We start from the raw sequence: 26,421 nt of genomic DNA on the forward strand, positions 1-26,421 counted from the left end.
TCTGGACTCTGAGGTCATGCCCAGGAAGCTGAGAGATGAGGAAATGGAAAAAATGAGTTTGCGGAAGCTGGGAGGACAAGAAAAAGCTGAACAAATGCAGGGTGGTTGTGGGGTATTTGTGAGGGAAGGGAGCGGATGCTGAGAGAGCTCAGGAAGTGCCATAGGACCATTCACCACGCCCTGTTGTCCTGAATCCCTAGTGTCCACACCCAGTACCACTCTCCAGCCCCAGGGTCCAAGCCTGGACAAGGTCCAGGTCCTACTCTTGGAGTCCTGCGAGGGCCTGTCTCCCTTACTGATAATAATCCCCCAGACTCAAGGGAATCCAAGGGACCTGCTGATCTGGCAACCAAAAGGACTCAACTTCCCACCACCCCAACAGGTAAAGAAACCAAGGCACAGAGAGGTTAGGTTCCCTTCTGAGGGCCACACAGGAATAAGTTGTACAGCCAGGATAAATACCCACATACTGTAAACTCCTGAGCCTGAGCTCTTAACAAATAGGTTCTCCTACCTCCCATGAACAAGCACAATCCAGTCACTTCTCATGAAAGAAAACCTTCTGGACTCAAGCCCCCAAGGTGGCCCATGAGCTCAAGTAGCCTCTGCCACCTGCACCCTTGGAAGACATGAGCTTCCTTGGGCCTATACATGGAAGACAAGGCTCTGAACAGGTAGCAGAAGGTCTGGTTATGAACCTTGCTCTGTTAATGATTTGCTCGGGAACCCCAGGCAAGTCACCATCCTTCTCTGAGCCTCGGTTTTCCCCAATACTTGTGAGGCTATTGTAAATTGATGATAAACCCATGTGGGAGGCTGGGCATGGTGGCTCATGCCTGTAATCCCAATACTTTGGGAGGCCGAGGTGGGTGGATCACTTGAGGTCAGGAGTTGGAGACCAGCCTGGCCAACATGGTGAAACCCTGTCTCTACTAAAAATACAAAAATTAGCCGAGCATGATGGCACACACGTGTGGTCCCAGTTACTCGGGAGGCTGAGGCTTGAGAATTGCTTGAACCCGGGAGACAGAGGTTGCAGTGAGCTGAGATTACGCCACAGCATTCCAGCCTGAACAGAGCGAGACTGTCTCAAAAAAAACAAAATACAAAAACCCATGTGGGAAACAGCCCTTGGGGCTCCCAGTGCCCAGCAGTGCTGGGCCTGTCACTGACCTTGCTCTAGGGTGATTCACAGGGACGTCGTGGGTGGCCAGAGGGCTCGTGGGTGGCCAGAGGGCCCCTTGCCTGCAACAGCGAGAGCAGAACGGCTGGTGTGCCAAGCTCGGGGATCCAGTGGGCAATAGGAGAATTCTGTCAGTGCTGGAGAAGGGAGTAAGGAAGCAAGAACAGCCTTCAGGCATGGGTCTCCCAGCCAGAGGGGCTGTAGGGGAGACCCCAGAAGGAGGATGGGGCAGCTGTCTTAGAATACCGGTCACCCAAAGGAGCCCGTATTCCATGTTTACCAGGAGTACCAGGGTCCTCAATATCGTCTTCACTTGCGTTTATTTGCATTTTTTGCTTATAATTTGTCATTTGGTGGGGTCTTATTTAATGTCACAGTCTCTACTTTTTCCTCCCTATTTGGACACAGAGAGAGGTGGACCTTTAGCTAAGTCCTCCTTGGGGAATTTCATTTTAACTCTCAATATACCTTCAGACTCCATTAGACCCAATTTTAATTTTAATTTTTAACCAACTTTCTTCCTTCCTTTCTTTCCTTCTTTCTTTTCTTTTCTTTTCTTTTTTTTTTGGCAGGGTCTCACTCTGTCTCCCAGGCTGGAGTGCAGTGGCACAATCTCAGCTCACTGCAACCTCTGCCTCACAGGTTCAAGCCATCCTCCTGCCTCAGCCTCCCGAGTAGTTGGGACAACAGGTGCATGCCACAACGCCTGGCTAATTTTTGTATTTTTTGGTATTCTTATTTTTAGTAGAGAGAGGATTTTGCCATGTTGCTCAGGCTGGTCTTGAACTCTTGAGCTCAGTGATCTGCCTGCCTCGACCTCCCAAAGTGCTGGGATTACAGGCATGAGCCATCACACCTGGTTGAAGTTTCTTTTTTGAGCAGTTCAAACGACTTATGAGGATTATTTTATTACTTTTTTTTTTCACGGAGGTCTCCCAATACCAAAGAGAACTTTTATTTATTTATTTATTCATTTATTTTTTGAGATGGGGTTTTGCTCTTGTTGCCCAGGCTGGAGTGCAATGGCACAATCTCAGCTCACTGCAACCTTCACCTCCCAGGTTCAAGCGATGCTCCTATCTCAGCCTCCCAAGTAACTGGGTTTACAGGTGCCTGACACCATGCCCAGCTAATTTTTTTGTTGTTGTTGTTGTTTGTAGAGACAGTGTTTCACCATGTTGGCAGACTGGTCTCAAACTCCTGACCTCAGGTAATCCTCCTGCCTTGGCCTCCCAAAGTGCTGGGATTACAGGCGTGAGTGACTGTACCCGGCCACTATTTTTTTTTTTTTTAATAAAAAAGAATGAAGGGCTGGGTGTAGTGGCTCATGCCTGTAATTTCTGCATTTCCAGAGGCCAAGGAGGGCAGATTGCTTAAACTCAGGAGTTCGAGACCAGCCTGGGCAACAGGGTGAAACCCTGCCTCTATGAAAAAATACAAAAATTATTTGGGCTTGGTGGCGCACCCCTGTACTCCCAGCTACTCGGGAGGCTGAGATGGGAGGATTATTAAGCCCAGGATGCAGAAGTTGCAGTGAGCCACAGAGGAGACCCTGCCTCAAAAAAAAAAAAAAAAAAGCTTATTTTATCTTGTAATTATCTTATGGATCTACTGGATCATTTGTAAATCTAAAATATGAGATCTTCATGATCTTATTCTTCCTATATCATAAAACATTTTGCTATTGTATTCTCTCAGGAACTATTTCATCATTACTCATCAATTATTCCCAACCATGCTTTGAAAAAAGACTAAAATAGTAAGAAAACACAAGAATGATGGAATTGCCTGAATGACTCAATAGTGACATGAGTCATTGCTATTTCACCAATTTTCAGTTTTCTTATTGCCTTGTCCAAAGCATTAGACCGTCTTTCAAGAAAGTGTAAAAAGTCCAGAGATACCATCTTTGTATTTTTTTTAAGCTTTCATTGCACACAGTTAAGAATTCAGAATTGTTCATTTTCCTATAGAGGAAAGAGAAGGAAACTGACAGAGGAAGACATTTCACAGCTATTAGAGCAATCAGTAGATGAATGCAACGTGACAAACAGCAGCACTCTAGACTGTAACGATGAGGTGAAAGCATCGTATGAGCAAAATCTTCAGATGATGACATCATGGATGAATTTTCTCAAACCCAAGAATTGTCCCTATTTTCCCAGGGGTAGGGGAGAGCTAGAGAGGGATGGCTCTTTGCCCAAGGTCACTCAGCTCTTGCTCTGTCCTGTTGCTCAGAGATCTGTGACTGAGCCAGCCCCTCCTGTAGCATACAGTAGATGCTGCTCCTGCAGGATGGGACAGGGAGGGACCTTGAGGTGAAGAGGCTGTCCGGATACCTGCTCCTGACTGCTAGCTCTTGGCCCACCTCACCTGCCACCTGTCCTTTGTCTTCCCCTCCCCTGGGCCTCACTGACTGCCCCAGCAAGAGGCAGCTGTGGTTTCCCCTGAAGCAGCAACCACAAACTGCCAAGCCCACCCCACCCCTCCGTGTCCTAGCCCCAACCTCGGGGCCTCAGCTGAAGGAGAGATGGGGAGGCCTCATAGGCCCATGGCACTTGGTGTTTACAACGAGCTTGGCCCTCACAGCATGAGTGTGGAAAGTATTATCCCTATTCAATAGATGAGGAGAGTGAGGCCAACATGTGTGAGGGGCTTATTTCATTTATGCATTCATTTATTCAACAAGCGTCTTTCAAAAGCCCACTAAAACCCAGGACAGTACACCCAGAGACATGATGTCCAGATGTACCTCAGGAAGGACTGGCCCTGGCGGCGGGAGGGTCGTGAGTGCTCAGCTCTCCAGGGATTGCCCCCAGCTGCAGAGATTTGCCTCCTCTGCCTCGGCCTCCCATGCCTTTCTCTGGGCAGCCTCATATCCAAGGACTAATCCAGCTGGGTACTAATTCAGGCCTGGCTATTTAAGCCCTGTGCGGGGCGGTGACAGGTCATTCGGAGCTCCCAGTGAGGCAGCTGAGGCTGGGGTTGGGCCTGTCTTGCAGCTCGACTTCTTCTCCCTCTGCCCGGTTTGTCCTCCTTACCCTCCCTTCTCCAGGCGCTGTCTGCAAGAGCTCTCCCTAACAGACATCCTTCACAGTAACTCCGAGTCCAAACCCACTTCCTGAGGAACCCACCCCGCAACCCTCGGCTTTCAAAGAGTGGCCAGCTTCATGGCACAGAGGCACGTAAACCACCCGGGTGGGGAGAGAATAGGCCCAGGGAGACACAGCCACTGGGGCCCAGAAAGCCGGCTTTGGTTTTGTGGGGTGTGTGGGCCGCAGAGTTCAGGATTGGGGCATGGCAGCAAGGCAGGGGCCCAAGCGCCTGAAAACCACAGCCCACCCCCTTGGCTTGGAGAAGGGCGAGGTCCCCACCTGTCTACCATGATTTTCTCAGACCCAGTCTGCTCCAATAAGCAGCCTCCGCTCGGCTGGACCCTCTCCCAATTTCCCTCCCCAAATACATACTCTGACTGTGGGTCTAGATGCCTCCTACGTCCTGAGTGCCTTGTGGCCAGCCAGCGGCAGCGGCAGAGCTGCCCAGAGGAACTGTGCTAGATCTGGGGGGCGTAGAAGGGAGAACAGGCCCTTCTGGGACCCCAAGATCCCATGCGGGGAGCACATCTGGGTTCCAAACCCACAAAAGGAAACGTGGCCAAGAAAGCAACCAATCTCCACCCCCGGCAGGGTTGGGCTGCACAGCCATAGTGTAACTGTGCTGGCTACAGTCCCTTTGCGATGGGGAACTCACAGCCCCGTGCCCCTCCAACCAGAGGTCTCTGGGCTGGGCAACTTAGATAATTAGGAAGGTCTTCCTTCCCTTAAGGTCCTCCTCTGGCCTCTGGAGCTATGGGATCTGCTGTTCTTTGGTACCAGGAATCCACACGTGAGGCTCCATTCTTCTCCTAAGTCACTGTAGGATCTTGGGCCTCAATTCTCCATCTGTCTAGCAAGGGAGAGCAGAGGAGAGCCAGTCCTTCCACTTCCCATGTGCCCTGACATTTTATGACTCAGTGATACACTGACACCTGTCTCCTTCTGCCTCCTTGCTTTCTCTCCTCCAAGATGCCCAGCTCCAGCACCTTGCCTGCCCCTCCCTTGACCTTCCACCTCTCCTGGGCTGACGAGCTGAGAGTGGTCAGAAGTCGGCCCGACTTCCCACCTGACACAGAGGACTGCTTGAAGGAGATGCTGGTCACTAAGAGCAGGGCAGCAGCTGTAACAAGCCAGCATTCTGGAAGCTCCTGGAAATCATATTGGAGAATGCTGGCCTGGCAAGGGGTGAGGGTAAGGGTCTAGGGTGGGGAACAATGAGTTCTATATAGCAGGGGAGCCAGGACAAGTGCTGTCCATGCTGGAATGCTTCGTTCTGAGCGAGAATGACATCAGAGACAACCCCTGCTCCATGCTTATTACTATGGGCTGCCCAAACCCCCACCCACACAAGGAGGGCAGCGGGAGGGGACAGAAATGAATGGGCACAAGCTGTGGCATAAATTCTGGTGGAGGATGGAGGGAAACGACGCCAGAGCATCTAGCTAGGCCACAACTGCACCAGTTCTGTCCCTGAGACAGGATTTCTGCAATACTGGAGAGGGATGGTACCCAGCCTTCCATGTCTTCTGTGCCAGGCCTGACTTGTGTTTAATTGTATACATTATTAAGGGAACTGGTGGCAAGGGGCTGGGGCTCATTCTGTGACCAGCATCAGGGCTCAGTCTATGACCAGGTTCAGAGCTTTATCTAGGACCAGGACCAAGACTCATTCTGTGGCAGGATCAGGGCTTAGCGAGTGATCAGGATGAGAGCTCAGTCTGTGACGAGATCATGGGCTCAGCCTATAGCTCATATTAAGGATCCCCTCCGGGTGGGGCTCAGAGCCAGGGACGTTGTGGAAAGTGTCTGAAGGCAAGGTGGGATCAGCTGGGAGAGAGGGAAGTGGAAGCATGAAGGCCAAGAGGTCCCTGGGCCTAAGGCCAGCTGTGTGAAAACAGAAAAGGGAGTCAGGACTCCAGCTCTGCCACTCACTGGCTGTGTGATTTTGGAGAGTTACTTCCCTTTTTGAGGTCTATGTTGTCTTGTGCGTAAAATGGGAATATTAGGCCGGGCACGGTGACTCACACCTGTAATCCCAGCACTTTGGGAGGCCGAGGCAGGCAGATCACGAGGTCAAAAGATTGAGACCGTCCTGGCCAACATGGTGAAACCCCATCTCTACTAAAAATATAAAAATTAAAGTCCGGGCGAGGTGGCTCACGCCTGTAATCCCAGCACTTTGGGAGGCCGAGGTGGGAGGATCATGAGGTCAGGAGATCAAGACCATCCTGGTTAACATGGTGAAACCCCATCTCTATTAAAAATACAAAAAATTAGCCTGGCATGGTGGTGGGCGCCTGTCGTCCCAGCTACTCGGGAGGCTGAGGCAGGAGAGTGGCATGAACCCAGGAGGCGGAGCTTGCAGTAAGCCGAGATTGCACCACTGTACTCCAGCCTGGGCAACAGAGCGAGACTCTGTCTCAAAAGAAAAAAAAAAAAAAAAAAAAATGAGCTGGGCGTGGTGGCACGCACCTGTAGTCCCAGATACTTGGGAGGCTGAGGCAGGAGAATCACTTGAACCCGGGAAGCGGAGGTTGCAGTGAGCCGAGATCACGCCCTGCACTCCAGCCTGGCAACAGATCAAGACTCTGTCTCAAAAAAAAAAGGGAATATCAGTTAGGTGCAGTGGCTTACAACGTTAATCCAGCACTTTGGGAGGCCAAGGCGGGAGGACAGATTGAGCCCAGGAGATTTGAGACCAGCCTGGGCAACACAGTAAGACCTTGTCTCTATAAAAAGTTTAAAAGTTAGCTGGGCATGGTGGGGCCCGCCTGTAGTCCCAGCTACTTGGGCAGCTGAAGCAAGAGGATCGCTTGCGCCCAGTAATTCAAGGTTGTAATGAGCTACAATTGGGCCACTGATCTGCATCCTGGGTGACAGAGTGTGACCTTGTCTCTGAAAAAAAAAATAATAAAATTTTTAAAAGTGGGAATTTTTACTTCTGTCCTGCCTTTGAGATAGAGTCTTGCTCTGAGTCACCAACATGCAAGTTAATATTTCACAAAGCACCAAGAACCCTTATCAATACCTGCCTCCCAAGATTATTTATAGGAGTGAGAATGCACTTCATGAGACAGTGGAAAAAATGGGGAGGGGTTGTTTGCTCAGTTTCCAAAGGAGAATTGCTTCAGACAGGAAAATCTCAAAAGGAAACAGCCTTATTGTTGTCATGGCTTCTCCTCACAGGTCTTCTGGTCAGTTTTTATTCCCCAAAATAATGTGTACAGAGTATTTACAGTCAGAGAATGCTAAAGGATTACAACAAAAATAGCATGCTCTTTACCTCACGTCAGCCTGCTCGCCAAAAGCAGCCATTTCAACTTATTCAGTTGTTTCTTCTGGTTTTTACTCCCTAAATAAAGCATTGATTTCAATTCTGATTATCTCCCGAGAGGTCCAATTAGATGCTGTCTCTAGGGCTCCCTATTGTGACAGAGGAGGTTCACTCACACTCTTTCTCCTCTCCTTTCAATATCATACCACCACAACTCTTGGTTACATTCACAATCACTAAAAAGTGTTTATGGCTGAAACAACTAATATACTATCTTTTTCAATCTCCTTTCCCCCACAGGGTTAATCATTGTCTCATTTTTTTCACTTGCTTATTTTCTTTGACCCATGATTAGATCTTCTGCAAAAGCCTAGTAAGATGATTCTCAATACTGATTTTCACTATCAGTTCCAGTTCCTTAATTTTTTTTTTCCCTTGAGACACCCTTTCTGGAGCCCTCAGTTCTCCTGCCTCCATCTGAGCCAGAAGCTTTCCAGATCAGCAGCATAATCGTCATCCAGAGGCTTCCCTTTGCCAACATTCTGCAACATCATTTCTTCTCTTTCCTCTATGGATCTCTGATTTTTCTGGGTTCCATTTCTTCTTTCTTGGTTTATGCCCTTATAGGGTGGAGCACATCCTCCAGTTCCTTCCTGAGGAAGTTTTCATGGAAGACAATTTTTTTTGGTCTGAAAATGTCTATTTTCTACCCTCACACTGGGTTGATACTTTGGCTGGGTATATAATGATTTTCCCTCAGCAACTTTAAGGCATTATTTCATAAACTTCTAGTTTCTAATATTGCTGTTGAGAGGTCTAATGCTGATCTAGCTCAGATTCTCTCTCTCTCTTTTTTTCTTTTTTCTTTTTTTTTTTTTTTTGAGATAAGAGTCTTGCTCTCTTGCCCAGGCTGGAGTGCAGTGGCACGATCTCAGCTTACCGCCACCTCCCAGGTTCAAGGGACTTTTGTGCTTCAGCCTCCCAGGGAGCTGGGACTAGCACCACCACACCCAGGTAATTTTTGTAATATTTTTCCCCTGAGATGGAGTCTTGCTCTGTCACCCAGGCTGGAGTGCAGTGGTGTGATCTTGGCTCACTGCAACCTCCACCTCCCAGGTTCAAGCAATTCTCCTGCCTCAGCCTCTCGAGTAGCTGGGATTACAGGTGTGAGACACTGTGCTACCCAATTTTTTTTTTTTTTTTTTTTTTAGACAGGGTCTCACTCTGTCGCCCAGGCCGGACTGCAGTGGCACAATCACAGCCCACTGCAGCCTTGACTTCACAGGCTCAAGCAATCCTCCCACTTCAGCCTCCTGAGTAGGTAGGACTACAGGTGTATGCCACCACCCTCGTCTAATTTTTTTAGTTTTTTGTAGAGCTGGACCTCACCATGTTGCCCAGGCTGTTCTTGAACTCCTGGGCTCAACAATCCTCCCACCTTCGCCTCCCCAAATGCTGGGATAACAGGCATGAGCCACGGGGCCCAGCCGATCTTTAAGTTCTTTAAACAAATGTTTTAGTTTTCAGAGTATATGTTTTGCCTTTCTTTAAAAAAAATTTATTTCTGGAAGATCTGGGCTCCGAATCCAGCTAGGATGGCTGTGGTTCCGCTACTGCTGTTTGGGGGTTTGTAGAGCACTGTGGGAGCGTCCAATCTGGCTGTTACTGGTGGCTCTATGGTGAAGCTACTCAAAATGCGCTACAATGTCCAACTGCAGTCACACGATGTGCTCTATGGGTCAAGTGTTGGGCAGCAGTCAGTGACAGGTGTAACCTCCATGGATGACAGCAACAGTTACTGGAAAACATAGGTAAGATCACCACAGCCGGTGAGAGGGGAACCCCCATCAAGTGCTGCCAGCCCATCTGGCTGACACATGTCAACACTGGCTGAAACCTCCACACCTTTCTGAAAACCAGGAAGTGGGTGCTTTTGGTGAGGAAGGTGAAGGTAGTCACCTGGATGACTGGACCATGCTCTGTAACGGGCCCTACTGGGTGAGAGATGGTGAGGGGTGGTTCAAACATTCTTCCATTGAGGAACTGCTGTCTGTCACAGGAGAACGATATGGTGGACCCATCAGTGGGCAAAAAGAGATGCATGGCCTGGCCTAGCCAAGCCGGAGCAATGACTGGAAAGCCATGGAAGGCATCATCATGAGGCCCAGTGAGTTGTTGAAGGCAGGAGGCCACCATGCAGGGGTAGGAGTCTGGAGGATCTGAGCCGCTATCACTACACAGTTTGTAGACATCTGTGCTGCTTCACTTTGGGATCCCTGCCACACTTTCCCCGGGAGTGGCCACGTTACTACTGAGATGAAAATGTGCAATGGAAAACAGTGGCTGTGTTCACAAGCTCCAGCCCTGCACATTTGAATTAGTTGCTTTCCCAGACTTGGGTCAGTTCTTTCTGAGTAGAGGATTTGCTGGTGACAAGGTGGATGCTTTTTATTCATACTGGTGTGTCCGGAATTGGTGGGTTCTTGGTATCACTGACTTCAAGAATGAAGCCACAGACCCTTGCGGTGAGTGTTACAGTTCTTAAAGGCGGCGTGTCCAGAGTTTGTTCCTTCTGATTTTCGATGTGTTCGGAGTTTCTTCCTTCTGGTGGGTTCGTGGTCTCACTGGCTCAGGAATGAAGCTGCAGACCTTTGTGGTGAGTGTTATAGCTCTTAAGGCGGTGCGTCTGGAGTTGTTCATTCCTCCCGGTGGGTTCGTGGTCTCATTGGCTTCAGAAGTGAAGCTGCAGACATTCGCGGTGAGTGTTATAGTTCATAAAGGCAATGTGGACCCAAAGAGTGAGCAGCAGCAAGATTTATTGCGAAGAGTGAAAGAACAAAGCTTCCACAGTGTGGAAAGGGACCTGGTTGCCACTGCCAGCTCCGGCAGCCTGCTTTTATTCTCTTATCTGGCCCCACCCACATCCTGCTGATTGGTAGAGCCGAGTAGTCTGTTTTGACAGGGCGCTGATTGGTGCGTTTACAATCCCTGAGCTAGACACAAAGGTTCTCCACCTCCCCACCAGATTAGCTAGATACAGAGTGTGGACACAAAGGTTCTCCAAGTTGCCACCAGAGTAGCTAGATACAGAGTGTTGATTGGTGCATTCACAAACCCTGAGCTAGACACAGGGTGCTGATTGGTGTGTTTACAAACCTTGAGGTAGATACAGAGTGCCTATTGGTTTATTTACAATCCCTTAGCTAGACATAAAGGTTCTCCAAGTCCCCACCAAAGTCAGGAGCCCAGCTGTCTTCACCCAGTGGATCCCGCAACAGGCCGCAGGTGGAGCTGTCTGCCAGTCCCCCGCCATGCGCCTGCACTCCTCAGCCCTTTGGTGGTCCATGGGACTGGGCGCCTTGGAGCAGGGGGCGGTGCTCGTCGGGGAGGGCCTGAGCCCTGCCCCGCGGGAAGACAGCTAAGGCCTGGCGAGAAATTGAGCACAGCAGCTGCTGGCCCAGATGCTAAGCCCCTCACTGCCCGGGGCCTGTGGGGCCGGCGGGCCGCTCCGAGGTCCGCCAGGCCCACGCCCACCCGGAACTCGCGCTGGCCCGCAAGCACCGCGCGCAGCCCGGGTTCCCGCCCTCGCCTCTCTCTCCACACCTCCGGCCTTGGCCAGCCCAGAAATGAAGTGCTCTTCAAGTGGGAGCCCAGGCAGAGGACGCGCCCAGAGCGAGCGAGGGCTGTGAGGACTGCCAGCACGCTGTCACCTCTCACTGGTAAGACACACTGAGGGGACATCCCTCTTAGCTGGGAAACTTCTAGTCCTCAGGAGCTTGGCATCCTGGATTGTTAAACTTCATGACTTTACCCCAATTTGCTTTCTCCAAAATGATTTTTTTTTGAGACAGTCTTGCTCTGTCGCTTAGGCTGGAGTGCGATGGCACAATCTCAGCTCACTGCAACCTCCGCCTCCCGGGTTCAAGCAGTTCTCCTGCCTCAGCCTCCCAAGTAGCTGGGATTACAGGTGCCCACCACCACACCTGGCTAATTTTTGTATTTTCAGTAGAGACAGGATTTCACCATGTTGGCTAGGGCTGGTCTCTTAACTCCTGGCCTCAACTGATCCACCCTTCTCAGCCTCCCAAAGTGCTGGGATTACAGGTGTGAGCCGCCATGTCAGGCCTCCAAAATGATTTTTTTTTTAAAGAAAGAATTTTATTATTAGCCTCTGTGTTATTTATTAGGTGTGCTATTTCATGATCTGCTTTATCCTTGAGTCCTAAGACTCTTTTGAGATGCTGGGAAACTTCAGTGTAGGGGGGCCTTTTTAGAGCTTTAGTTGCATCCTAACCTTTTCTCTTTCTACTTTCATTTCTCCGCAGGTACCTCATTTTTAATAGATTTTTGACTAATTATGGCCAAAGACTCTCAAAGAATACAACACAATAAACAGCCAAATAATTTTATTCCTAAGTTGTTGGGGTGATCAGACCCAACACCAGGCTGTGGGGGCTACGAAGTCCGGCAGAATCAAACGAATGAGAAAAGACAAGCAAGAAAGTTGGACCAGGGGCCCAACTATACAGAGGCTGGGAAGGCCCTGAGCTCTGGGATCCCAGGCTATTTATTGGTGATCAAACAAAGAAACAGGTGTTGAGGATGTAGGGGTTGAAAGGAAGCAGTGTATGAAGCGAATGAGCTACAGCTGTGATGGTTTAGCATTTTGTTTGAAACATATGGCTACTTGAGATAATGGGAGTGCTAGAAGCAAGGAGCCAGAAAATCTAGACACATTCCAGAGGCCACCAGGGGTTTTAGACCCTGGACCGCGGACATGTTCCAAGCCCTGCTCAGCTTCTGTCCCAACACTCAGCTTTTCTCCCAACAGTAAGTATTTTATTCTTTTTGATGCTATTGTATAGAATTGCATTCTTAATTTCATTTTTATATTGTTCCTTGCTGGCATAAAGAAATATGGTTGACTTTTATATATTGATATTATACTCCTCAAACTGATTGAATTCATTAGTTCTAGTAGTTGTTTTTAGTGGATTCCTTAGGATTTTCTCTATTCAAGATCATATGCTCCGCAAATAGAGATGGCTTTACTTCCTCCATCCCAATTTCAGTGGGATTTGAAATTAAATTTTAATTGCCTTGGCTAACTGCCCTGATTGGATCTCCAGTACAATGTTGAGTAGAAGTGGTGAGAGTGGATATCCTTCTCCGGCTCCTGATCTTAGGGGGAGGTTTCAGTTTTTCACCATTAAGTAAGAAGTTGGTGTTGGGTTTTTCATAGGTGAACCTTAACACGTTGAGGAAGTTCCCTTCTATTCCTAGTTTGCTGAGTGTCTTTATCATAAAAGAGTGTTGGATTTTGTCAAATTCTTTTTCTGCATCATTGAGATGATCTTGTGGTTTTCTTCCTTATTCTGCTAATATGGTGCATTGGATTGATTCATTTTCATAAGTCCAGCCAACCTTGCATTCTTGGGAAAAATCCCACTTGGTCAATCTTATTCATATGTTGCTGGATTCAGATAGTATTTTGTTAAAGATTTCTATATCTATATTGACAAGGGATATTGGTCTGTAGAATTTTTGTTTCTGTTTTTGTTGTGATGTCTCTCTGGTTTTCGTATCAGGATAATAACTGGCCTCATAGAATAGGTTGGGAAGTATTCTTTCCTCTTCTAATTTTTGGAAGACTTTATGGAGAATTGGAGTTCATTCTTCAACTGTTTTAAAATTCACTAGTGAAATCATTCCTATTTTTTTCTTTGTGAGAAGTTTTTTGATCATATATATAGATCTTGCATACTGTGACCCTGCTACATTTGCTGATTAGTTCTATGAGTACTTAAAGTGCATTCCACAGGGCCAGGTGTGGTGGCTCACACCTGTAATCCCAGCATTTTGGGAGGCTGAGGTGGGAGGATCACTTGAGCTCAGGAGTTCAAGACCAGCCTGGGCAACATAGTGAGACCCCCATCGCTAGAAAAATAAAATAAAATACCCTCCAAAGAATTATCTACATACATGTCTTCTGCAATTAAAGACATTTTTACTTATTATTTTCCAACCTACATGCCTTTGTTTTCTTTTCCTTCCCTGATTTCACTGGCTTGAAATTCCAGGGCAATGTTGAATAACAGTGGGGAGAGAGAATGTCCTTGCCTTTTTCCTTATCTTAGGAGAAAAACATTCAGTCTGCACCATTAAGTATTAAGTTAGCAGTAGTTTTTCGGTAAATACTCTATTGTGAAGTCCCCTTTTTTATTGCTGATTTTGGCAATTTGTGTATTCTCTGTTTTTTTCTTGGTCTCTATTAAAGCTTGTCAGTTTTGTTGATCATTAAAAAAAGAAAAACGACTTTTGGGCCAGGGGCGGTGGATTACACATGTAATCCCAGGACTTTGGGAAGCTGAGGCAGGCGGATCATAAGGTCAAGAGATTGAGACCGTTCTGGCCAACATGGTGAAACCTCGTCTCTACTAAAAATACAAAAATTAGCTGGGCATGGTGGCACATGCCTACAGTCCCAGCTACTCGGGAGGCTGAGGCAGGAGAATCACTTGAACCTGGGAGAGGGAGGTTTCAGTGAGCCGAGATTGCGCCACTGCACTCCAGCCTGGCGACAGAGTGAGACTTCATCTCAAAAACAAACAAAACAAAAAACAAAAAACAAAAGGCCGGGCGCGGTGGCCCACGCCTATAATCTTAGCACTTTGGGAGGCTGAGGCGTGTGGATCACGAGGTCAGGAGATCAAGACCATCCTGGCTAACACGGTGAAACCCCGTCTCTACTAAAAATACAAAAAAAATTAGCCGGGCGTGGTGGCGGGCGCCTGTAGTCCCAGCTACTCGGGAGGCTGAGGCAGGAGACTGGCGTGAACCTGGAAGGTGGAGCTTGCCGTGAGCCGAGATCGCGCCACTGCACTCCAGCCTGGGCGACAGAGCGAGACTCCATCTCAAAAGACAACACAAAAAAACACCAACTTTTGGTTATATTAATTTTCTCTATTGTTGTTTTTTTGTTTTCTTTTTCTTTTTTTTTGAGACGGAGTCTGTCTCTGTCGCCCAGGCTGGAGTGCAGTGGTGCAATCTCGGCTTACTGCAAGCTCGGCTTCCCGGGTTCACGCCATTCTCCTGCCTCAGCCTCCCGAGTAGCTGGGACTACAGGCGCCCGCCACTACGCCCGGCTAATTTTTGTATTTTTAGTAGAGACGGGGTTTCACCGTGTTAGCCAGGATGGTCTGGATCTCCTGACGTCGTGATCCGCCCGCCTCGGCCTCCCAAAGTGCTGGGATTACAGGCTTGAGCCATCGCGCCCAGCCTATTGTTGTTTTTTTCTATTTCATTGATTTCTGCTCTTATCTTTATTATTTCCTTCGTCTTACTTTGGGTTTGATTTCCTTTTCTTTTTTGAACTACTTGAGGTGGAAGCTTAGATTATTGATATTTGATTCGTCTCCCATTGCAGCATAAGCATTTAAATTATTTAAATTATAAATTTACTTCTAAGGCTGGGCACAGTCGCTCACATCTGTAATCCCAGCACTTTGGGAGGCTGAGGCAGGCAAATCACTTGAGGTCAGGAGTTCAAGACTAGCCTGGTCAACATGGTGAAACCCTGCCTCTGCTAAAAATACAAAAATTACCCAGGAATGATGGTGTGCACCTGTAATCCCAGCTACTCGAGGATGAGGCAGGAGAATCGCTTGAACCCGGGAAGCAGAGGTTGCAGTGAGCTGAGATCATGCCACTGCACTCCAGCCTGGGCAACAGAGCAGATCACTTGGCTGGTCTTGAACTCCTGGCCTCAAGTGATCTGCCCACTTTGGTCTCCCAAAGTGCTGGGATTACAGGTGTGAGCCACCATACCTGGCACCCGGATGGGATTTTGACTGGTATTGCATTAACTCTGTTGATTGCATTGGGAAGAGTTTGTCACTTAACCATGTTGATTTTTCTACTTTATAAACATTTATGTAGATATTTTTTAGTTTCTCTCATCGGTTTTGTTTTGTTTTCAGCATACTGCTCTTGCACATGTTTCGTTAGATTTATACAAAGTAGGAATCTGTTTCTTATGCAATTCTAAATGGTACTTTTCAAAATTTCCAATTTATTTATTGCTGATCTATAGGAATACAATTGATTTTTTTTTTCCTTCTACAAATGTCTGAGGTAGGAAAACAAGGCTGCCCAGCTTGTGGCAGCTCTGATAATCCTCAAAGGCTGATCTTGGCCTCCAGCCCTGACTGAGGAGAAAAGGGGCCACCCATAGCCCCATTGGCACAATTGGTTTTTCTATGTTGACCTCATATCCCATAACTTTGCTTAACTCATTCATTGTAGGAGCTTTTTGTTGATTCTTTGTGATTTTCTATAAAGACAATTATATATTCTGCTAACAGAAACAGGTTTGTTTCTTCTTTGCCAGTCTGTAGGCCTTTTATTTGTTTTTCTTGACTTCTTGCACTGGTTAGGGCCTCTAGTAAAATATTGAATGGGTGTGTTAAGAGGGGGTATCCTTGCTTCTTCCTGAACTTAGAAAGAATTCAGTTTCTTACCATAAAATATGACAGTAGATGTAGGGTTTTTGTGAATGTCCATCATTGAGTTGAGGAATTCCCTTTAGTTCTTAGTTTGCTGAGAGGTTTTTATCAGGAATAAATGTTGAATTTCTTCCATGTCTCTTAACTTCTCTTTCATATTTCACCATTTTTTCATTCTTTACTGAATTTTTAGTAATTTCTTAAACTGTTTATTTTATTTTATTTTTGAGACAGTCTTACTCTGTTGTCCAGGCTGGAGTGTGGTGGCGTGACCTTGGCTCACTGCAACCTCCACCTCCCAAGTTCAAGTGATTCTCAAGCCTCAGCCTCCCGAATAGCTGGGATTACAGGTGCCCGCTACTATGCCCGGCTAATTTTTGTATTTTTGGTAGAGACAGGGTTTCACCATGTTGGCCGGGCTGGTCTCAAACTTCTGACCTCAAGTGATCTACCTGTCTCAGCCTCCCAAAGAGCTGGGATTACAGGTGTGAGCCACCACACCCAACCTCTTTTGAGGTTTTAAATCTTAATAATTATAGTTTCATTCCTGAGAGTTTTATTTGGTTCATCTTCAAATATGCCTAATTAATTTAATTAGTTTATTTGCCATATTTTCAGTATCACTTTACAATTCTTTTTTTTTTTTTTTCATACAAGGTCTTGCTCTTTTGCCCAGGCTGGAGTGCAGTGGCACCATCTTGGCTCATTGCAACCTTCACCTCCCAAGTTCAGGCAATTCTCCTGCCTCAGCCTCCTGAGTAGCTGGAATCACAGGCACGCACCACCACACTCGGCTAAGTTTTGTATTTTTAGTAGAGACAGGGTTTTGCCATGTTGGCCAGGCTGGTCTCTAACTCTTGACCTCAAGTGATCCACCCATTTGGCTTTCCAAAGTGCTGGGATTACAGCTGTGAGTCACCACACCTGGCCTGTTTTACACTTCTTTAAACATTTAAAAAATTTTTTTTCAGCTGGGCATGGTGGTTCACGCCTATAATCCCAGCACTTTGGGAGGCTAAGGTGGGCAGATCACCTGAGGTCGGGAGTTCGAGACCAGCCTAACCAACACGGAGAAACCCCATCTCTACTAAAAATACAAAATTAGGCGTGGTGGCTCATGCCTGTAATCCCAGCTACTTGGGAGGCTGAGGCAGGAGAATTGCTTGAACCCAGGAGGTGGAGGTTGCAGTGAGCCAAGATCATGCCATTGCACTCCAGCCTGGGCAACAAGAGCAAAACTCCGTCTGTCTCTCTCTCTATATAATAAATATATATAATAATATATAGTATGTCATATATAGTTATATATTATAATTATATAATATATAAATATAAAAATATAATATATATCATATAAAGTGTATTGATAATATATAATATATTATATATTTATAATATATAATATATAATATATTTATAATATATAATATATTTATAATACATAATATATTTATAATATATAATATATTTATAATATATAATATATTTATAATACATAATATATTTATAATATATAATATATTTATAATATATAATATATTTATAATATATAATATATATTATATTTATAATATATAATATATTTATAATATATAATATATATTATATTTATAATATATAATATATAATATATAATATATATTATATTTATAATATATAATATATAATATATAATATATTATAATATATAATATATAATATATTATAATATATAATATATTATAATATATAATATATATTTATTTATAAATATATATAATATATATTATATTTTTCTGTGTGTGTGTGTGTGTATATATATATGTGTGTGTATATATATATGTATATTTTTTTTTTTTTGAGAGAGAGATGGGGTCTCACTCTATTGCCCAAGCTGGTCTCGAACTCCTGGGCTCAAACGATCCTCCCACCCAGGCCTCCCAGAGTGCTGGGATTACAGCCGAGCGCCCGGCCTGCATCTCATATTCTATTTTATGTAGTATTTGTGGGTCTCATCTTGTTATTTGTTGTTTCTGCTGACTCATGCTCTTGTGGTTTGTTTCTTTTTGAGTTTATTGATGTTTAATTATGAGCTTATGTTCCTTGAAATTCTTTGTGGGAAGTCTTTGAATCTGTGTTTAAAATATATTCTTCCAGAAAGGATTTTTGTTTGCTTTTGCCAGGCGCCTAGGGGTACTTCCAACTCAGATCCACTTAAAAATTGTTTTTGGCTTAGTGTTTTTCCAATCACATAGGGAATATGATGTTGGGCTTTTCTCTATGTGAATATTAGCTTGTTATGCATTTTACTGGATTTCTTTTTAGCCTGTGTTACCTCTCCAGCACAGCTAAGTGGGTATGGCAAAGTCTTCTGTGGCTGAGTTGTTTTCTCCCCATTTCTCCCCTAGGGCACTGGCTTTTGAGAAGTCCCAAATTTGGGGGAGAAAAGAAATCTTTGATAACCTACTTCCCAGGACCAGACCTCAGGTCTTTTCTTCTCTTTCCTCGTTTTGTTTCCCCTAAAAGCAAAGCCTCAGACAAAGGTTTTTGTGTAATTAATTTTGGAAGTAATCCTAGGGAGTAGGAGTGAGGGCTGGAGAGAGAAAGAAAGAGGGAAGCCAGGGACAAGGTCGCATTATCAAGGGGACCTCTGATAGGTGCTTGATTCCATAGGATCTTCCAAGGAGTCTTATGAAATGGGAGATACAAAAAAGACACAATGAGTATTTGCTTGTGTCAGTCATTGGTCAAGAGTGGCCTCACAGACATGAACTCCCCTGAACTTGGGGTCTGCGCATGCATAATAAGGGTCCAGGGGATTCCCGAGAGCATCTGCCCTGTGGGGTCAGTGAGACTCAGACAGGAAGGGAGGGGTGGGCCCCATGTGCCCAAGATGAGGCAGCACCTACATGAGGCCCACAGAACACTCACCACCTCAGCAGTGGCCAGAATCAGAACTGGGGCCAAGCAGACTGAAGTGGTGCTCAGGAGGTGCTTGGCACGCTGGCCATTTACAACCCAGGGCCTCAGAAAGCACAGGCCCCGGTGCAGGCTCACCCTGATGGGGTCATGCTTTTGTTATTCTGGCTTCTGACTGATTCCCTGTTTAACACCCTTTTATCTGTGCTTTCACACACACGTTTTTGATATTTCATTCAGCATTTTTAGGAAGGGATTTCTCTATTCAACTAGTCTGCATATTTCCAGATAGAGAAATAAATGGTCATTGTTTTCAAATGTTTACATATACTTTATTTTTAAATAATAATAATAATTATTATTTAATATTCTTTTCGTTATTATTTGCTAAGTATTGAAACCAAGCATTCCTTTCTGGAGCTTCCATAACTCACCTTTGTGCCCTGTTTTGAAAAACAGGCCAGTCAATAATGACAGCAGCAATGCAGCAGCTCCCTACTATTTTGAACACCTACTATGTGGCTGACACCTGCTGTGGCTTTATAGGCATTATGTCAGCGAATTCTCAAAACTACCCTAAAATAGTCACTCTGGTTCCCTTTTTTTTCTTTATTTATTTTTTATTTTTAAAATTGAGACAAGGTTTTGCTATGTTGCCCAGGCTGATTTTGAATTCCTGCGCTCAAGTGATCCTTCCACTTCGGCTTCTGGTTCCCTTTTCCCAGCCACTGGTTCCCTTTTCACAGAAGAGGAAACCATGGCCTGGGAAGGGGCCAAGGCCACATAGCATTTAAGTCAAGCTTGTCCAACCCACAACTCATGGGCCACATGCGGCCCAGGATGGCTTTGAATGCAGCCCAACACAAATTCATAAACTTTCTTAAAATATTATTTTTTTTTTGTTTTTTTTTACAAAAAATTAGCTGGGCGTGGTGGTGCATGCCTGTAGTCCCAGCTACTTGGGAGGCTGAGGCAGGAGAATCGCTTGAACCTGGGAGGCGGAGGTTGCAGTGAACTGAGACTGTGCCATTGCACTCCAGCCTGGGCAACAGAGTGAGACTCCATCTCAAAAAATAAAATATAAAATAAAATAACTTTTTTTTTTGCAAAATTTTTTAAGCTCATCAGCTATCATTAGTGTTAGTGCATTTTATGTGTGGCCCAAGACAATTCTTCCTCCAGTGTGGCCCAGGGAAGCCAAAAGATTAGACACCCCTGATAAGTTGTTGAGCCAGGATTGTGTCCAAAGCTTCTCCACTTTTACTACATTGCATGCCTTTCTATGGAAAAAAGCCTCCCCTTCTTCCCTAGTACTTCTCCCAAAACACACACTCATATAGAGTAGCACTTGAGATCCAGCACCCCTTGGCAGCTGTGGGTAAGCTGAGCTCTGGATTGCGGGGCGGCGGGGGGTGGGCAGTCAGCACACAGAGCTTTCCTATCCCCCCAGGAAACCTGCAAGCACCCCGATAGGCCTTAGATGGCCAGTGCTGGCAAATCCTAATTGGGAGTCAAACTGGGAGAGCCCACTGCCCTTGCAGACTGGTTACTGTCCCCGCTGGAGCCCCGTGGAAGTGGGTAGAAATTCAGGCCCAAGGAGGGTGCCAAGCCAGAGCCACCTGCCCCCTAGTACCCCAGCCTGGGGGGCCATCCAGTGAGCATTTCTGTCTCATCGGGTGATTGTAGTCAAGGTAAAAAGCAAGTTGCAACCTGAAAGCTGGGCATTCCAGGTATAGGGCTCTTTCTGCTTAAAATGTGTGGGTACGGGGACTAGGGGAGGCTTGGGAGGGGCTGTCCCCAGAGTTTCTATGAGTGTGTATATACTTTGAAACACTTAGAACCTTATTGTCAGCATGGACAGACAGGGACCTTGGGGACAGAGGGACATTAAGGCCAACATCTTGTTTTACAGATCAGTAAACTGAGGTCCAGAGACCCATGGCCTAGTGAAGGAGGTTCAAATGCAGGCCTTCCTGACCACAGCGCACCGCCAATGCTCCTTCTCCACACCACTGCGTGTGTGCGTGTGAGTGGGCAGCTGCACACTATCGTATACGTAAACGTGTTTACGCATGGAGTACATGTGCTTTATGGTGCAGGGGTGAAGGCACAAAGGCGTGTGTATGTGGGGGCTGGGGGTTATGTTAGCAGGCTGAGCAGACTGTAACAAGGGGACACACATCTCTCTTTTGGGCCAACCCATGTTTGGAGAAGACAGGAGATTTCTCATGCACAGGCGCCAAGGGAGGAAAGTGAACCCAGGTTTGGGCGGTCCGTGGTGGCTTGTGCCATGGACCATGTGGAAGCCTGAAGATGCCTGGGGCCTTCGTAGTACCATTGCCTTTAGCCTTCCGTGGCCACCTGCAGCAACTGCCATCACCCTTACTGTGGACTGGAGTTGCACTGCTAAAGTCCCCAAGGCCCTGCGGGATGGCCAGAGATGTCTGCCCTCACTCCACTACCCTCTCAGTCTTCTTTGACAACTCTGGTCCCCCAACCTCAATGTCGACCCCACATCTGCAAGTGACATCACTGTCCATGTAGCTCTGTAAGTCTTCAAACTGGGAGTCAGCCTACCTCCCGCCATCACTGACCTTCAATCAATCCAGATGAAAAATGCCTCTGGGCATTTTGGGGACAGGAGATATAAGGAATGAGTCATAAATATCCTGTCATATGAAATAGGATGCTATGAAACACTCCTGGGGTCATGTCAAAAGGACACAGGAGCCAATCTGAATACACTTTCACCAGCCAAAGGCGGGATTTTTTGAGCACTAGTAAGATTAATAACTGCAATGGATTGACACCAATCAGACATGTTTAAATCCACTGATTCACACATATTTAAAAATAACTAATTTTTCACCTTAGGGGGATGCTAGGCAGCTGGTACATAAAGGGAAAGCATTAAATATTTGTTTTGTCTTTTGCATATGATCTATCTCTCAGGATAACTAAATAATCAATGAGGGCAAGTTTCACTTTGTAGAAATATGCAGTTTAATAAAATAAGAAATAATACAGTTATAATGTCACTATTTTGCAATTCCTCATGAATTTAAGTAATGATCATCTATGGCTGCAGATGTTGCAAAATGAGACACAACCAGAAATTAGGTGCTTCCTGATGGGAGCACATATCACCATCTAGGAGGTGGTCTTGAAAAAAATAGCTGGACTTGAATTTATTCAAGCCTCCATAACTAAATACAGAAGACAGAAGACGTGTTAAATGGTACCACAGGGATGCAATCAACCAAATTCAGACTGGGAAACTGCAAGGATAAACAACCCAGTTTCCAGCTTGGTGCGGTAGCTCACGCCTGTAATCCCAACACTTTGGGAGGCTGAGGCTGGTGGATGACTTGAGGTCAGGAGTTCGAGACCAGCCTGGCCAACCTGGTGAAACCCCCTCTCTACTAAAAATACAAAAGTTAGCTGGGTGTGGTGGCACGCGCCTGTAATCCCAGCTACTCGGGAGGCTGAAGCTGGAGAATCACTTGAACCCGGGAAGCTGAGGTTGCAGGGAGCCGAGATCACGCCACTGCACTCCAGGCTGGGTGATAGCAAGACTCGGTCTCCAAAAAAAAACAAAAAACAAAAACAAAATAAAATCCCCCAATTTCCTTAACAAAACAGTATTACAAAACAAAAAGAGATGGAGGGGAAACTTGCAGGTTTAAGATTTATCTACCAAGCCCTATTTATAGACTTTATTTGTATATTAATTCAAACACCTGTTAAAAAAAGAAAATGAGGCCAGGAATGGTGGCTCATGCTTGTAATCCCAGTGCTTTGGGAGGCTGATGCGGGTGGATCACTTGAGGCTGGGAGTTCCAGATTAACAAAGTGGGCAACAAAGTGAAGCCTTGTCTCTACAAAAATTTTAAAAAATTACCAGGCATGGTAGTGCACGCCTGTAGTTCCAGCTACTCAGGAGACTGAGGCAGGAGGATTACTTGAGCCCAGGAGTTTGAGGTTGCAGTGAGCTATAATTGAACCACTGAACTCCAGCCTGGGTGACAAAACGACACCCTGTCTCAAGAAAAAAAAAAAGAAAATTATAATTGAAGAAATAGAAAACACCAACTGGATTATAATTTCCATTAATGACATTATTGATTTTTTTATATGATAAAGTAGTGACTTCTTTCTTTCTTTTTCTTTCTTTCTTTTCTTCCTTGCCTTTCTTTCCTTTCTTTCTTTTCTTTTCTTTTTTTTTTTTTTTTTTGAGACAGAGTCTTGCTCTGTCACCCAGGCTGGAGTGCAGTGGCTCAATCTCAGCTCACTGCAAGCTCTGCCTCCCAGGTTCACGCCATTCTCCTGCCTCAGCCTCCCAAGTAGCTGGGATTACAGGTGCCCATCACCATGCCTGGCTAATTTTTTATATTTTTAGTAGAGAGGGGGTTTCACTGTGTTAGCCAGGACGGTCTCGATCTCCTGACCTTGTCATCTGCCCTCCTCGGCCTCCCAAAGTACTGGGGTTACAGGCGTGAGCCACTGCGCCCAGGAACAGGATAATGATAATATCTGTTCCAAACAGTGTCTTCACTAAATAATCCCAACCAGTAAGAAACAGAATCGTTTCAATCACAAGACTCAAGTCACTCCAAAAAGATGATGCTAAGAGCTGTTGATCACGTGTTCCTACAGCGATCCTTACCAACATACTGATGAAGCTACAGCTAAGGTATTAGGCTACTGTGCTCCCATCTAGGAAGTGACCCCCAGGGATTCTTCACCCTGTGCTTTCACCAGCACTCTGTATATGAACTTAACCACCTCAGCACTCCCCCCTGCTTTTGCCATGTCTTCTGTGTTTGGATGTTGAGTATTGCTAGATGGAAAGCTTTGCTATCAGCAGAACAATGGTTGAGGTTGTAAAAGCGTACTAAGTGCCATTATAAAATGGGTCGTTGTGCTGTATGAGACAACAACCACAACAACTCAGAAGCTTCAAACAATAATCCTTTATTGTCACGCTCATGACCTGTGGGTCAGCTGTACAATTCAGCTGAAATTGAATCGTACCTTGGTTGATCGAGGCTAGACTCCAAGCTACAGACTGAGTTCAGATCTGCTCTGCATGTCCCTCGTTCTCCTGGGACCAGCGGCTACCGAGGGATTATGGCCTGTTCCTGGAGACTCATTCCTGGACCCAGAAGGAAGGAGCAGCAGCTATATGGGGCACGTTCTTGTCATGGCAGATTACTGCAGCACGAGAAGGCATGTCCAACTGAGCAAGCACATTTCAAAACTTCTCATGTCAGGTTCACAAGTTTCCTACTGGCCAAAGCAAGTCACATGGCCAAACACAAAATCAAAAGGTGGGAAAGTATTCTCTCTCCACCATGGCAAGGATGTGGGTGAATAATTATATTACAAGGGACAAATAATTCAATCTTTCACCGTCTTTGGGGATCCAGGGCACTGCCTTTGTTCATGCCCCAGCACTTCTCATCAGGACAAAAGAACATCCTGCTAGGAGACTTTCCTGCCACTAGCAGGGCCCCTTCAAACCTTGTGGCAGCTAGAGTGATTTTTTTTTTTTACTAGCTCTCCTCTAGTTTTGTTTGTGTGTGTGGTAAAAAAATGCATAATATAAAATTTACCATCTTTTTTTTTTTTTTTTTTTTGGGACGGAGTTTTGTCTTGTTGCCCAGGCTGGAGTGCAATGGCACAATCTTGGCTCACTGCAACCTATGCCTCCCAGGTTCAAGCGATTTTTCTGCCTCAGCCTCCCGAGTACTGGGATTACAGGCATGCGCCACCACGCCCAGCTAATTTTTGTATTTTTAGTTGAGACAGGGTTTCACCATGTTAGCCAGGCTGGTCTCAAACTCCTGACCTCAGGTGATTCACCAGCCTCGGCTCCTGAAGTGCTGGGATTGTAGGCGTGAGCCACCACACCCATGCCCAGCTCCCTTTTCTTTTTTCTTTTTTCTTTTTTTGGACAGAGTCTCACTCTGTTGCCCAGGCTGGAGGACAGTGGTGTGAACTCGGCCCACTGCAACCCCTGCCTCCTGGGTTCAAGCGATTCTCCTGCGTCAGCCTCCTGAGCAGCTGGGACTACAGCCGTGTACCACCACACCTGGCGAATTTTCGTATTTTTAGTAGAGACAGGGTTTCATCATGTTGGCCAGGCTAGTCTCGAACTCCTGACATCAAGTTATCCACCTGGCTTGGCCTCCCAAAGTGCTGGGATTACAGAGCCACTGTGCCTGGCCAATATTTACCATCTTAACCATTTCTAAGTATAGAGTTAAGTACTGTTAGTTATATTCGCATTGTTATGGAAGAGCTCTCCGGAATTTTTTTAGCTTGCAAAAGTGAAACTATACCCATGAAACTAACACCTCTGTATTTCCCTCTCCCCAGCCCCTGACAACCACTATTCTACTTTCTGTTTCTATGAATTTGACTACTATAGACACTTCATGTAAGTAGAATCACATAGTACCTGTCTTTTGGGGACTGGCTTATTTCACTTAGTAAGATGTTCTCAAGGTTCAACTGTGTTGTAGCATGTGTCAGAATTTCCTTCCTTTATAAGGCTCAATAATATTCCATTGTATGTATATACCTCATTTTCTTTATCCATTTGTCAATGGACACTTGGGTTGCTTTTGACCTCTTGGCTACTATAAATAGTGCTGCTGTAAGCATAGTGTGGAAATATCTCCTTGAGATCCTGTTTTCAATTATTTTGGCTGTAAACCCAGAAGTGAGATGGTTAGGTCATAGGATAGTTCTATTTTTAGTGTTTTAGGAACTGCCATATTGTTTCCCATAGTAGCTGCCCCATTTTATATTCCCACCAGCAGTGCAGAAGGGTTCCAGTTTTCACACATTATTGCCAACACTTGTTATTTTCTGTTATTTTGATACTAATTATCCTAATACATGTCAACTTTTTTTTTTTTTTTTCTTTGAGACAAGAGTTTCGCTCTTGTCTCCCAGGCTGAAGTGCAATGACGCAATCTCAGCTTACTGCAACCTCTGCCTCCTGGGTTCAAGTGATTCTCCTGTCTCAGCCTCCTGAGTAACTGGAATTACAGGTGCCCACCACCACAACTGGCTAATTTTTTGTATTTTTAGTAGAGACGGGTTTTACCATGTCGGCCAGGCTGGTCTCGAACTCCTGACCTCAGGTGATCCACCTGCCTCCGCCTCCCAAAGTGCTGGGATTACAGGCGTGAGCCACAATGCCGGGCCTCAATTTTTTAATTAAATTTTTTATTTTGAGATAATTATAGATTCACATGCATTATAAGAAATAATACAGACAGATTCCATGTACTCTTCACCTGGTTTCCTTCTCGTTTCCTCAGTGGCAACATCTTGCACAATAGTACAATATCCACAGCCAGGAAATTGATATTGATACACTCCATAGATCTTGTTCAGATTTCAGCAGCTTACATATTCAGAGTGACATTTTAAACAAGCAAATCTGATCCTATC

At 45.7% G+C, this 26,421-nt stretch overlaps 1 protein-coding gene, 1 non-coding gene and 1 pseudogene across 2 annotated transcripts in view; 2 read left to right on the forward strand and 1 right to left on the reverse strand.

Annotated features, from left to right (window-relative positions):
- PPCDC (phosphopantothenoylcysteine decarboxylase) overlaps positions 1-13,933 on the forward strand; it is a 108,837-nt gene extending 94,904 nt beyond the window's left edge. Inside the window, exon 7 of the transcript XR_008494037.2 lies at positions 11,878-13,933. The gene's annotated coding sequence lies outside the window, so the exon portion shown is untranslated. The remainder of the gene's footprint in view (positions 1-11,877) is intronic.
- Positions 8,777-11,390, forward strand: LOC129013597 (stromal cell-derived factor 2-like; annotated as a pseudogene).
- Positions 13,934-15,674: 1,741 nt separating the features above from the next.
- On the reverse strand, positions 15,675-15,805 carry LOC129014913 (small Cajal body-specific RNA 20). Its single transcript, XR_008494433.1, has one exon. It is a non-coding gene; the product is annotated as a small Cajal body-specific RNA 20 (non-coding RNA).
- Positions 15,806-26,421: the final 10,616 nt, after the last annotated feature.

Source organism: Pongo pygmaeus, chromosome 16 (assembly GCF_028885625.2).
Source record: "Pongo pygmaeus isolate AG05252 chromosome 16, NHGRI_mPonPyg2-v2.0_pri, whole genome shotgun sequence".
NCBI lineage: Eukaryota > Metazoa > Chordata > Mammalia > Primates > Hominidae > Pongo > Pongo pygmaeus.